An 11,360-nucleotide genomic window follows, 5' to 3' on the forward strand; every position below is an offset into this window, starting at 1 on the left:
AAAAAAAAGATAGGGGAAAAGAGATAGAGAAGGAGAGGAAGAGGGAGAGGAAAAGGGGAGGAGAGGGAAGAGAGAGAGAGAGAGAGAGAAGAGAGGAGAGTAGAGAGAGGAAGGGGGGAAAGGAGAAAAAAAAGAGGGGGAGAGGAAATGAAGGAGAGAGAGAGAGAGAGAGGGAGAGGGAGAGGGAGAGAGAGAGAGAGAGGATGAGAGAGAGTTAAAGAGGAAAAGGAGGGAAAAGAAAGAGAGATGAGTAGAGTAGAGAGAGGAGAGAGAGAGAGAGAGAGGTAAAGGGAGGGAGAGGAAGAGGGGGAGGGAGAGGGGAGAAGGAGAGAGAGGGGAGAGGGGGAGAGGAGGGAGAGATAGGGAGGGAGGGAGGGAGAGAGAGAGAGAGGGGAAGAGAGAGGTGGGAGAGCGAGAGAGAGAGAGGAGAGGGGAGGGAGATGAGAGTCCCCGCTGAGAGAGTGAGGAGAGAGAGATGAGAGAGGAGAGAGAGAGAGAGAGAAGCAAGAGAAGAGAGAGCGAGGGCGAGAGGAGAAGAGAGATACAAAAGTCCGATAAAAAACGATGACATTTCAAAATGGTCTTACGCCTATCTTAAAGTTCAATCCTGTCAAAAAATAAAAGGAAAAAATCCATAAAATCAAGTCCCGATACAGATAGACAATAGCACAACTACTGAATGCCGAATAATTAAGCTTTAAAAGGGAACTAACCCCCCAAAGTACTATCCAACAGTGAACTTCAGTATCATCAACATCACCCAACAGTGAACTTCCTGCAACACGAACATCCCCACAGTGAACTTCCTCCAACACGAACATCACCCCACAGTGACCTTCCTCCAACACGAACATCACCCCACAGTGAACTTCCACTAACACGAACATCACCCCCGGTGAACTTCCTCCAACACCAACACCCTCCCTCAACGTCACCCAACAGTAAACTTCCCCGCCGCTACAAAATAAAAACCGGTCTGCATTTCTTTCGCCCTCCCCGTTACTCCCCCGCGTGAACTTATATGAGCAAAGTGTTAGCAAAGTGTTAGCTTTCGTTGCAGTTTTGCCAAATCACGGGACTGCATTGTATAGACCGAGTGATGTCGAACTCTTTCATGGGGCGGAACATACGTCATTAACCTATATATTCGTGATTTTGCAATAACCAAATTCGACAATTTTTATATATGCAAGAGGGTGGGGTGTATGTGCGTGTGCTTGTGGGAATACAGTTCACCGTATGGTCGGTTTTGACAATTGCACCCGCTTTGGGGAGTAGCCGCTTTCCTGTGATCCCGTTGGGGTTTTTGTGTTTTGATGAAATTATTGTATGTGGCTAAAAAGGGTTTTTAATTTGATTTGTTTGTGGTGTGTGTGGGGTTTTGTTTTTTTTTTTTTATTTTTTGTTGTAGTTGTGTGTGTGTTGTGTGGTGTGTGTGTGTGTGTGTTTTGTGTGTGTGTGTGTGTGTGGGGTGTGTCGTGTGAGTGTGTGTGTTGTGTCCCCCCCCCCCTCTCTCTCTTCTTCTCTTTTATATTTCTACTTTCTCTCTCTCTCTCTCTTTTCTCTTCTCTCTCTTCCTCTCTCTCTTTCTATCTTTTTCTCTCTTCCTCTCTCTTCTCCTCTCTCTCTTCTTCTCTCTCTCTCTCTCATTCTCTCTCTTCTTTCTCTCCCTCCCCCCCTCTATTCCCCTCCACCACTCCTTCCCTCCTCACTCCTCCTCACCATGCAGCAAAACCACGGTGACTTGACCTGCTCTCGAGGTGACTGGGCGAGGCCACGCTCACTAGCTGAACCGTAACGAGTGGGTAATAGTTATTCTATAAGTTATTGGAGGGAGTCGGTAACGGTTATCGGTGGGTACTTTTCGAAAGGAAATTTTGTCTTCGTTTTTCCGTCTTTTTTTTTTCTTTTTTTTTTCAAGAGAAGACAATGAAGGTATTCAACTTGCAACTTCATCATTGCTGGTGGGTTTACTAGTTCGCTAAGCTATTTTTCCTCTCTACCTCTGCCTTGTCCATCTGTCGGTTTGTCTCTGTCCCATTCAGTCTATCTCTGTCTTTCATTCTCTCTTCCCCTTCTCTCTTTTTCCCTCCTCTCTCTCTTCTCCCCCTTTCTCTCTTCCCTCCCTTTCTCCCCCCTTCTTCTTTCCCTTCCTTCTCTTTCTCTTCTCTCTCTCTCTCTCTTTCTTCTCTTCTCTCTCTTTTCTTCTCTCTTCTCCTCTCTTCGTCTCGCTTCGCTCTCTTCTCTTCTCTCTCCCTCTTTCTCCCCTCTCTCTCTTCTCTCGCTCTCTCTCTCTCTCTTTCTCTCTCTCTCTCGCTCTCTCTCTCTCTCTCTCCTTCTTATCTTCTCCCTTCCTCTCCAGCAACAAATAGATTCCATTGAACGAGTAACACACAGCTTCCAATTCCTCCGTTGAAACAAGGACACGAAACAATCCCTCTTGCTTCGGGGAAACCACAAGGAGGGAAACCTCTCTTTTACCTCCGGCAATCTTCCCAATTCCCAACAGGGACACGGGCACTTTTACCGGGGGGGTGTTCAACCCCGCGGGCACCCTTATATTTTCCCTTGCTTTTCGGTACAGAGGTAAAGAGTCGTTCGCTCCTTTACCCCAGGTGCACATACACCCAGAGCCCGTATGTGCACTAAGGGGCCCGCTGGGGGAGTCACGTTTGGCCACACCGCCGTCCCAGTGTTTGAGATGGCTTGGCGCACACCAGCATCCTCGTTGGCTTATATATAAAAGATAATTCGGTTACACGCTGAATGTTCAAACTGTCTTCAAAAAACTTTTATTCCCTGACCTTCGGAGGGAAAACCGCAGAACAATAATTTGTGGTGAGATACTTTTTTCCCACGTCAACATTTACTCTTATCTAAAAAAACAAATTCGTGCATTATCAAGAGAATCACAAGTATATATACATAAGTATGTGCACAAATGGCAATAGTGAGTTAATAAATGATAATGCAGCGTAAACGGCTTTTCCATAACCTTTTACCGGTGTCCTGGGGGTGCTGTGTGTTGTTTAAGTCCCGAAGGCGAGACATCCTTCGCAACAGCCCCAAGGTAAACCTGTAGTGCTTTCACAAATGATAATAAAAAGCATGCTAAATACACAAGTAATGAATAAGAATAAGCAGTAAAATGAAACTTAATTATACAAAACTATCTATCTCATGACAGAGTTGCCAAAATGAGCTTTTAGACGAAAGCCGAACAAGGGAAAATGAAGGAAAGGTTTCTCTAAGAAAAAACAGAGGTTCATTAAAATTGCCCCGTTGACTTCACAGGGCCCCCCGATAATTCGCAAAAAAAACTTTCCAAAGGCTGCAAACCGAACACTTTGAGGGACGGAGGGAGGGGGGGAGGATATGCCATCTCTCTTTCCAGTTAAAGAGGAAAAAGGAAAATCTTGCGTTTGGGGAGGAAATTTTGGGCGGACTCCCAGTGTTTTTTTGGATGTGGTTAAGGCAGAACCGGTGAAAAAGTGTATGCTTCGCCTTCTTTCTCTTGTCCCCCCTGTTTCTTACCCTCTCCTTCTGTCCCTCCCTGCTCTCACCCTCTCCCTTTGGTCCTCCTGTCCACTTTTCCTTTGTCCCCTGCTTCACTCTCTCCCGTTATTACCTCCTGCATAACCCCCTCCGCCCGACCTTCGCTCTCTTCGTCTTTTCCCTTTATGTTTCTTTGAAATTTTCAGAGTAAGTTTGGGTTTGTTTTTGTTACAGACACCTCCTCTCTCTTCTCTTTTACTCTTCTCTCTTCTCTCTTCTCTTTTCTTACAAAACCTTCCTCACCCCTAAAAAACAACATACATAATAACTTTAAAAAAACTCATATCAAACATATCTAATACAAACCCCTATAAACCCCCACTTACAAACTTTTTTCTTTTCTCACATAATCATTCTACTTCCCAATCATTCCTACATTCCCTTCTTCTCCTTTCCCCTCCCACCTTCTTTTTCTTCTCTCTTCTCCTCCTTCTTACTCTTTCTTCTCTCTTTTCTTTCTTTCTTCTCTCTTTCCTCTCTTTTTTCTATCTCTTCCTTTATTTCCATTCTCCCCTTCTCTTTTTCTCTTTATTTCCCCTCTTTCTTTCTTTTTCTTCTCTTTCTTTCCTTCTTTCTTTTTACTCATCTACTTTTTCTCCCCCTTAATTTTTCTTCTTTTTTTTTCTCTCTCTTTTCTCTTTTTTTCCTTCTTTCTTCTTTCTCTTCTCTCTTTCTCTCTCACTCTTCCTCTTCTTCTTCTCTCTTTCTCTTCCTCTTTCTCTTTTTTTCTTCTTTCCCTTCTCTTTTCCCCTTTTTTCTCTTTGCTTTTTCCTTCTCTCTTCTTTCTTTTTCCTCCCCTCTTTCTTCTTCCCCCCTCTTCTCTCTTTTCTCTTTCTCTCTCTTTTTCCCCCCTCTCTCTCTTTTATCCTTTCTCTCCTCTTTCTTCCTTTTCTCTCTTCTCTTCCTTTTTTCTTTGCTCTCTTTTCTTTTCATTTTTTTCTTCCCCTTCTACTTCTTCCCTTTTTCCCCTTACTTAATGTTCTTTTTTCAGTTCTTTTCTCTCTCCTTTAATTTCTCTTTCATTTTTACTTGCCTTCCCCTTTTCTTTTACTTTTTCCCTCTCTCTTCTCTCTCTACTTCCCTTTTTCTTCTCTTCTTTTCTCTCTTATTTTCCCCTTCTCTCTTCACTTCTTTCCCCCTCCACTTCATTCCCTTCTTCCTTCCCCTCTTTATTTTTCCTCTCTCTTCTCTCCCCCTTTTTTCTCCCCCTCTCTCTTTCTCCCTTCTCCCTTTTTTCTTCCTTTTCTCTCTTCTCTTTTTCTCTCCAAATTTCTTTTTTTTCTTCTCTTCCCCCGCTCTCTTTCTCTCGTTTTACTCTCTCTCTCTCTCTTTTCTCTTCTTCCTCTCCTCTCTCTCTCCTTCCCCTCTTCGTTTTCTCTCTTCTTCTCTTCTTTCCTCTTTCTCTCTTTTCTCTCTCTCTCTCTCTCTTTCCTTTTTTCTCCTTCTCTTCTCTCTCTCTCTCTCGGTCTCTCTCCTTCTCTCTCTCTCTCTCTCCCCCCTTTTCTCTCTCTCTCTCTCTCTCTCCCCTTTTCTCTCTCTCTCTCTCTCTCCCCTTTTCTCTCTCTCTCTCTCTCTCTCTCTCTCTCTCTCCCCTTCTCTCTTCCCTTCTCTCTCTCTCTCTCTCTCTCTCTCTCTCTCTCTCTCTCTCTCTCTCTCTCTCTCTCTCTCTCCCCTTCTCTCTTCCCTTCTCTCTCTATCTCCCATTCTCACTCTCTCTCTCTCTCTCTCTCCTTCTCTCCCCTTTTCTCTCTCTCTCTCCTTCCCCTCAAACTTGTCCCAGTCTTACGTGTTTCCCTTCTTTCATTACCAACACCTTCCTTCCCCATTTCGTCCTTGCCATTCCCCGGTGAAAAAAATAACATTTAGCAAGTACAATTCTCGTTAACTATATTCTTTCCCGAATAATACTAGGTATTAACAGAGTATCCACTTCTGAGAAATACATAGATTATTTTCCTTTTGTCTTTCACGTGATAAAAAAACAAAACAAAAAAAACTAAACCTTTCATTAGCAGAATAAACGTCTTCATTTACGTTTACACAATCATACACATAAGCAAGCGTTGATGAAAAATAATTAGAGGCAATGAGGCTAATAAACTCATGCAAGACACCTTTTGCAACGAAGGTAATCAAGTGAACAGACAACAGATCTATTACCGGCTTGTGGTTCATAAAAGGTTAACTACGTGGGTGAGGGTGTTATTATCAAGGAAGTGAGGCCAGGTAGTCATGCATGGCAGGGTCACGTGGAGAGGGCATGCAATCTCGACATGGTGCCTGGCAAAAGTTGCAGTCGTCACGTAGTGCATGACAGATATACATATGCGAGATATGAAGTTGACAGGCGAGGTCACCCTCCAGAGTGAAACCACTGTACACTAAGTCGTATAAGGGTTTAAGTAACGGGCCACGAATTTAATTTAATATCTTTCTTTATTCACTTACAAGGTATTTAGAAAGAACACCTGTCTTCAAAAAAAGCTACAGTACAAAACCATTTTAAAATATATACAGTCAGAAAGCCACCCATGTGCCGTTAAGTGAAGCTGACATAAAGTGAAGCCCGCACGGATGCCCACCACCTCGGCACCATTCACGGTCGCCCAGTAGGTCCTGTTGCTGCCCTTTGCGGTTCGTCTGGCCCCAGGCAACAGGGGCGCACATGACCAAATTACCATGAGGGTATGCTCAAGTGTTTATGTTTGGTGCCTCTGGATAGGTGGATGCAGGGGATTTTAAGAAAAGCTAACACATACACACACTCACTCACACACACACACACACACACACACACACACACACACACACACACACACACACACACGCACACACACACACACACACACACTCACTCACTCACTCACTCACTCACTCACTCACTCACTCACTCACTCACACACACACACACACACACACACACACACACACACACACACACACACACACGCACACACACACACATGCATGCATGCATGCAGCATACATGCATATATACATGCATGTATATATACACTGATTCATACATAGATACTTACACATACATACCATACCATTCATACAAAAGCACACATATGCACACATGGGCTGCACCAACACATACATACATAAACACACACACGCCTTGTATATATGTACACGAGCACCCAGAATGAGTTTCTGTATGCAAGTGCAGGTAGGAAGGTGATGTCCACAGCGCTGCTTCTACTTTCACAATTTCCCCGACCGGAGCCCAAGAGGCCGGTACTGCACAGCGGTGCCCGGACATGCCAAGGATACTGGTGTTTCGTCGTGCCACACATGCAAGAGTCCCCACCTCATGACTTTCAAGCCTGGTGTGTCACCACTTTCTAACATTCGCAGGCACTCTAGATATCCACACGTCATGAAATGATACTGGTGGGCAGACTCTCCACACGTGACTAGGGTGTTTTGCCGCCAGAGGAATCCTATAGACCCATACCATCAGGTACCCTCACCAGAGAAATACCGCCTCATAGCTTGGGGAAATATTGAATATCATCATGCAACGAATTGTCTTTAAAATAATCTATCACCTCAGAGAACTGTTGACTACAGAAGTACTTAGCTATCGACTTTCACTGAAGAACAAATGTCGCAGGTGAGAGTGCGAAGTAAGAACTATACTTGTGCTAAGAATTGTTATATCTACTGCTCCGACCTTCACGCTGGTGGTATTCTCTTACTAAAGTCAGGTAGCATATACTATACGTATATCTACTGACCACCCTTCATTCCGTAGCTTGGGGTATATTACATGTAAGAATGGGTAACCAAGTTATTCCTTGCGTCCTGCTTCATTTCACTGCAAGTTTCAGTAACTATATAAACTATTTAAAACGCTCTACCGTGCAGATAGAATGGGAGAAAGACACCAAAGACAAAATACCTTTACAGAAGACATGAGCTCATTGTCATATTTTTGTGTATTCGTGTTTTATTCTGCCATTACTGACGTCACTGTCAACCAATGCCACAATCAGCATCAACCACACGAAGATTACAAATCTCTACCATTGCCACACAACCCTGCGAAGACCGATAATGCATATCAGTACCACAGTCGTATTTAACTGAGGGATGAATGAACGACTGAAAGTAAAATCAGCAGCGACATGTGCGTTCGGCGAAGCATATCGTGTAGCATAAGATGAGGAGGAAGATGACACAAGGATTCACGGCTCCTAAGCAATGGAGCGTTTTCGGAATTGGCGAGGCAGAGCGGGTGGCTGAGGTGTGGGTGGGTGGTGGAGATGGCAAAAGTGTGGGTAGATGGGGAAAATGGCAAGGTGTGGGTGGGTGGCGGAGATGGCGAAGTGTGGGTTGGGTGGGTAGTGAAAATGGTGATGCGTGATTGGCTAGTGTAGAACCTGAGACTGGAATGAGTGGTGTAGTTATTAAATAAGTAAGACTGTGAAGAAACAGTCATACTGAGATTTAAGTAAAGCGATCAACTGAGACATAAGGCAGTGCATATGTTGTGAGAGTCGAGTAGATGGTGATGCGTTATTCTGTGGTGATGAAGCTACTGAATTCCACAGTTGTCCCGGCTTAGATAATGAGACGCAAGGCTGTAATAATGTAGATATACCGGTTTGGGTGTATGGTGCCAAAGGCAGAGAAAATTATGAGAGAGCTAGAGGTGCCGAAGAAAAGTTTTGTGTGTAAAGGCAGACGCTATATCATGGGGCTTTCCTTGTGTTCTAGAGAGTGAAGTTGATACGAATGAAGAAATGTCTGTAGAGAGTATATGAGATCTCTTCTGTCTTAATGAGGATTTACTTATGAATGAATTGTAAGAGATAGGCCTATATCCGAGCCCAGCCTATTAACATAATAAAGGGTAAAATGATGGCGTAACGCCTATGAGGTGGACATACGACAAAAACATAGGCCTATAGAGGAAAGCCAAGACAGGGGGGGGGGGGGGAGGAAATAACTATGGTGTAACAGTTAGTGAATATCACAACGGATACAATAAAATTATATCGACCATTAGTAACCTAATATAAAATCAGTTACGGGTATTTGCAGAAAGCTATTATTAGTAAGAAGTCTTATCAGTAACAGGATTTACCATTGATAAAGTTAACTTGTCTGCTGATGAGGACTTGATGGCAATGCTTCTAATAATATATATATATATATATATATATATTTGTAATATTAATAATAATAATAATAATAATAATAATAGTGATAACAATACTGATGATGAAGATGATAACAATAATGATGATGAAGATGATAATGATAACGATGGTGATGATAGCAATAACAATGATAACAATAATAATAGTACTACTACTACCAGATAATGATAATAATAATAATGAAGGCGATGATGATATTGACGGTTAATAATGATGACGAATTTGATGATAATGACAGTGATGATGGTGATGGTGATGAAAGTGATGTTGATGATGATGATGATGACGATAATGATGATAATGGTGACGATGATGAATAGAAGAAATGTAAATAACTGTCTTCTATTATCGTAATCATTATCATTATTATCATTATCATCACCATCGTTAGAAACATTACTGCTATTCTTATTACTATTATTTGTATCATCATTATCATTACTATTACTATTATCATAAATATTTTTATAATTGTTATTATCTATATCATCGTCATCATTATTATTATCACTATTATTATCATTATTACTATCATTATAATAATAGTAATACTTATTATTATTATTAGCATTATCATCATTGTTATTATTGTTGTTGCCATTATTATCAATATCATTATTATTGATATTATTATTACTATTACTATTATTATTATCATTATTATTATAATCATTAGACTATCATAGAGTTGTTATCATTATCATCATCAGCATTCTGTATCATCATTATTCTCATTATTGTTATTATCATAATTATCGCTATTATTTTCATAATGACAAATATTATAAATATTATCATTATCAGTCATATCATTTTTAGCATTATCATTATTGCTATCGATATTATTTTACTATCTTCATCATTATTATTAATAGTGATAATGATTATGATAACAATTATCATTATCATTATCATAATTACTGTTATCGTTATTATTGTTATTATAATTATCATTACCATTATTATTACTACTATAGCTACCCTATCATTATTATTATTGTGATTACCATTATCATTATATCATTAATGTTATCATTATTGTTATAATTTTCGTCATCACCATTATCAGAAACTTTTGTTTTTATTGTCACTATCAGTATTATACTACCATTACTATTTCAAATGTTTTTATTGTCCTCTTTTCAGTAACCATACAATAATTATAATGACAATCATAATACGCATTGTGAAGTTATAATCATTATCAAACTTTATCATTATTAACATATTAATAATACTAATGTTAATAATACTATTATCATTATCGTTATCATCATTGCTATTATAATTATTATCATTACTATTATTATTACTATTACTATCATTATGATTATCATTACTATTATTATCATTATCATTATTATTACCATCATTATCATTATTATTACTACCATCCTTATGATTGTTGTTTTGTTGGTGTTATAATCATTAATATAATTTTCATTATTGTTGGTGCTGGAATTGTTATTACCATTATTACCATTACCATATATGCCTTTAGGGTGGGGCTCATGTAAAGGTCCCCCCTTTACATAAAGGTCCCCCTCCCTACCCCCTTCCCCCCACTCTGTAAATAAACACCCTTATCAAAGTTATTAATCTCAGGCTCTATAGACACCCGTGAACCAGACACTCCACAGGGAGCGTAGTGTAAAAGCGCCTTCGTGTATGAACCTTATCTGTTCGGCGTTGAAGTCTCCAGGTAGGCCAGGGTCAGCGGAAGACAGGAAAATGTGAGAATTAAGGGCGGCCGGCCTGGTGCAGGCTGTGGGATGGGGAGGGGGAGGGGGAGGAGGGCGTGTGGGAAATAAAAAAAAAATCGGAGAGGGATTTCGATGAAGTAGGTCGTGGGAGAGCAGGTAAAAAGAGGGGCGTGAGGAACAAGGTTAAAAGGGACACGCGCGAGAGAAGGAAAGAGGAAAAGAAAGATAGATGATGGTTGGTGTAAGAAAAGGGTACGTTTTGAAGCAAGTCAGCATTCAGCAAGAGGGAAAGCGTTAGGATATAGCGCTTAGATGTCCGCAGAGCCGACAGACATAGCGGAAGGAGCTGGCGGAGCCGACAGGACCTCACTCAACCCACCTGGACGCGGAGGCGGCGATGAGGGAAGTCTCCGGGTCGTGGGTAAAGCTTGGGTGGTCGTAGCGAAGTCGTTCCTTATACTAACACATAGCACACAATTGGCTCTCTCGCCACACTCACTCACTCGAGATCACTTACACCAACTTAAGACACTAATTTGTATTCCGTTCACTGTTCGGAAGACATGGCGAGGTGCTGAGATCCGGCACACACCCACTCACTAAGATGGTTTTGACCCCACTGAATTCCTCAAGCTTAGACCGATACCTGCAGGCGCGGGGATGCCACACGTCGCCAGGCAGGGTCTCTGCACACCCTTTTCCCCCCTCTCACTTACACCTCTTATAATTTCTTTTACTCTCAAAGGCACGACAAAATCTCTCCATTCCACAGCATCTTCCGACTTCGCGTTCGAAGATTTCTATACGACGACTTTCGCCAAACGAGGAAGCTGCGAAGACGCCCATAGACAACCTCCTCCACCGCCTCCTCAGCCCTCGGCCTCTCCCAGTTCCACCTGACGTTGAGTTGCCGGATATTCAATAATCT

General features: G+C 41.6%; 1 protein-coding gene across 2 annotated transcripts in view; it reads right to left on the bottom strand.

Annotated features, from left to right (window-relative positions):
- LOC125043004 (cadherin-87A-like) overlaps nucleotides 1-11,072 on the bottom strand; it is a 48,456-nt gene extending 37,384 nt beyond the window's left edge. For both annotated transcript variants that reach the window (XM_047638927.1, XM_047638926.1), the window contains exon 1: nucleotides 10,812-11,072. The gene's annotated coding sequence lies outside the window, so the exon portion shown is untranslated. The remainder of the gene's footprint in view (nucleotides 1-10,811) is intronic.
- Between the last annotated feature and the right edge of the window lie 288 nt (nucleotides 11,073-11,360).

The sequence above is a fragment of the Penaeus chinensis genome, chromosome 33 (assembly GCF_019202785.1).
Source record: "Penaeus chinensis breed Huanghai No. 1 chromosome 33, ASM1920278v2, whole genome shotgun sequence".
In the NCBI taxonomy this organism is placed as follows: domain Eukaryota; kingdom Metazoa; phylum Arthropoda; class Malacostraca; order Decapoda; family Penaeidae; genus Penaeus; species Penaeus chinensis.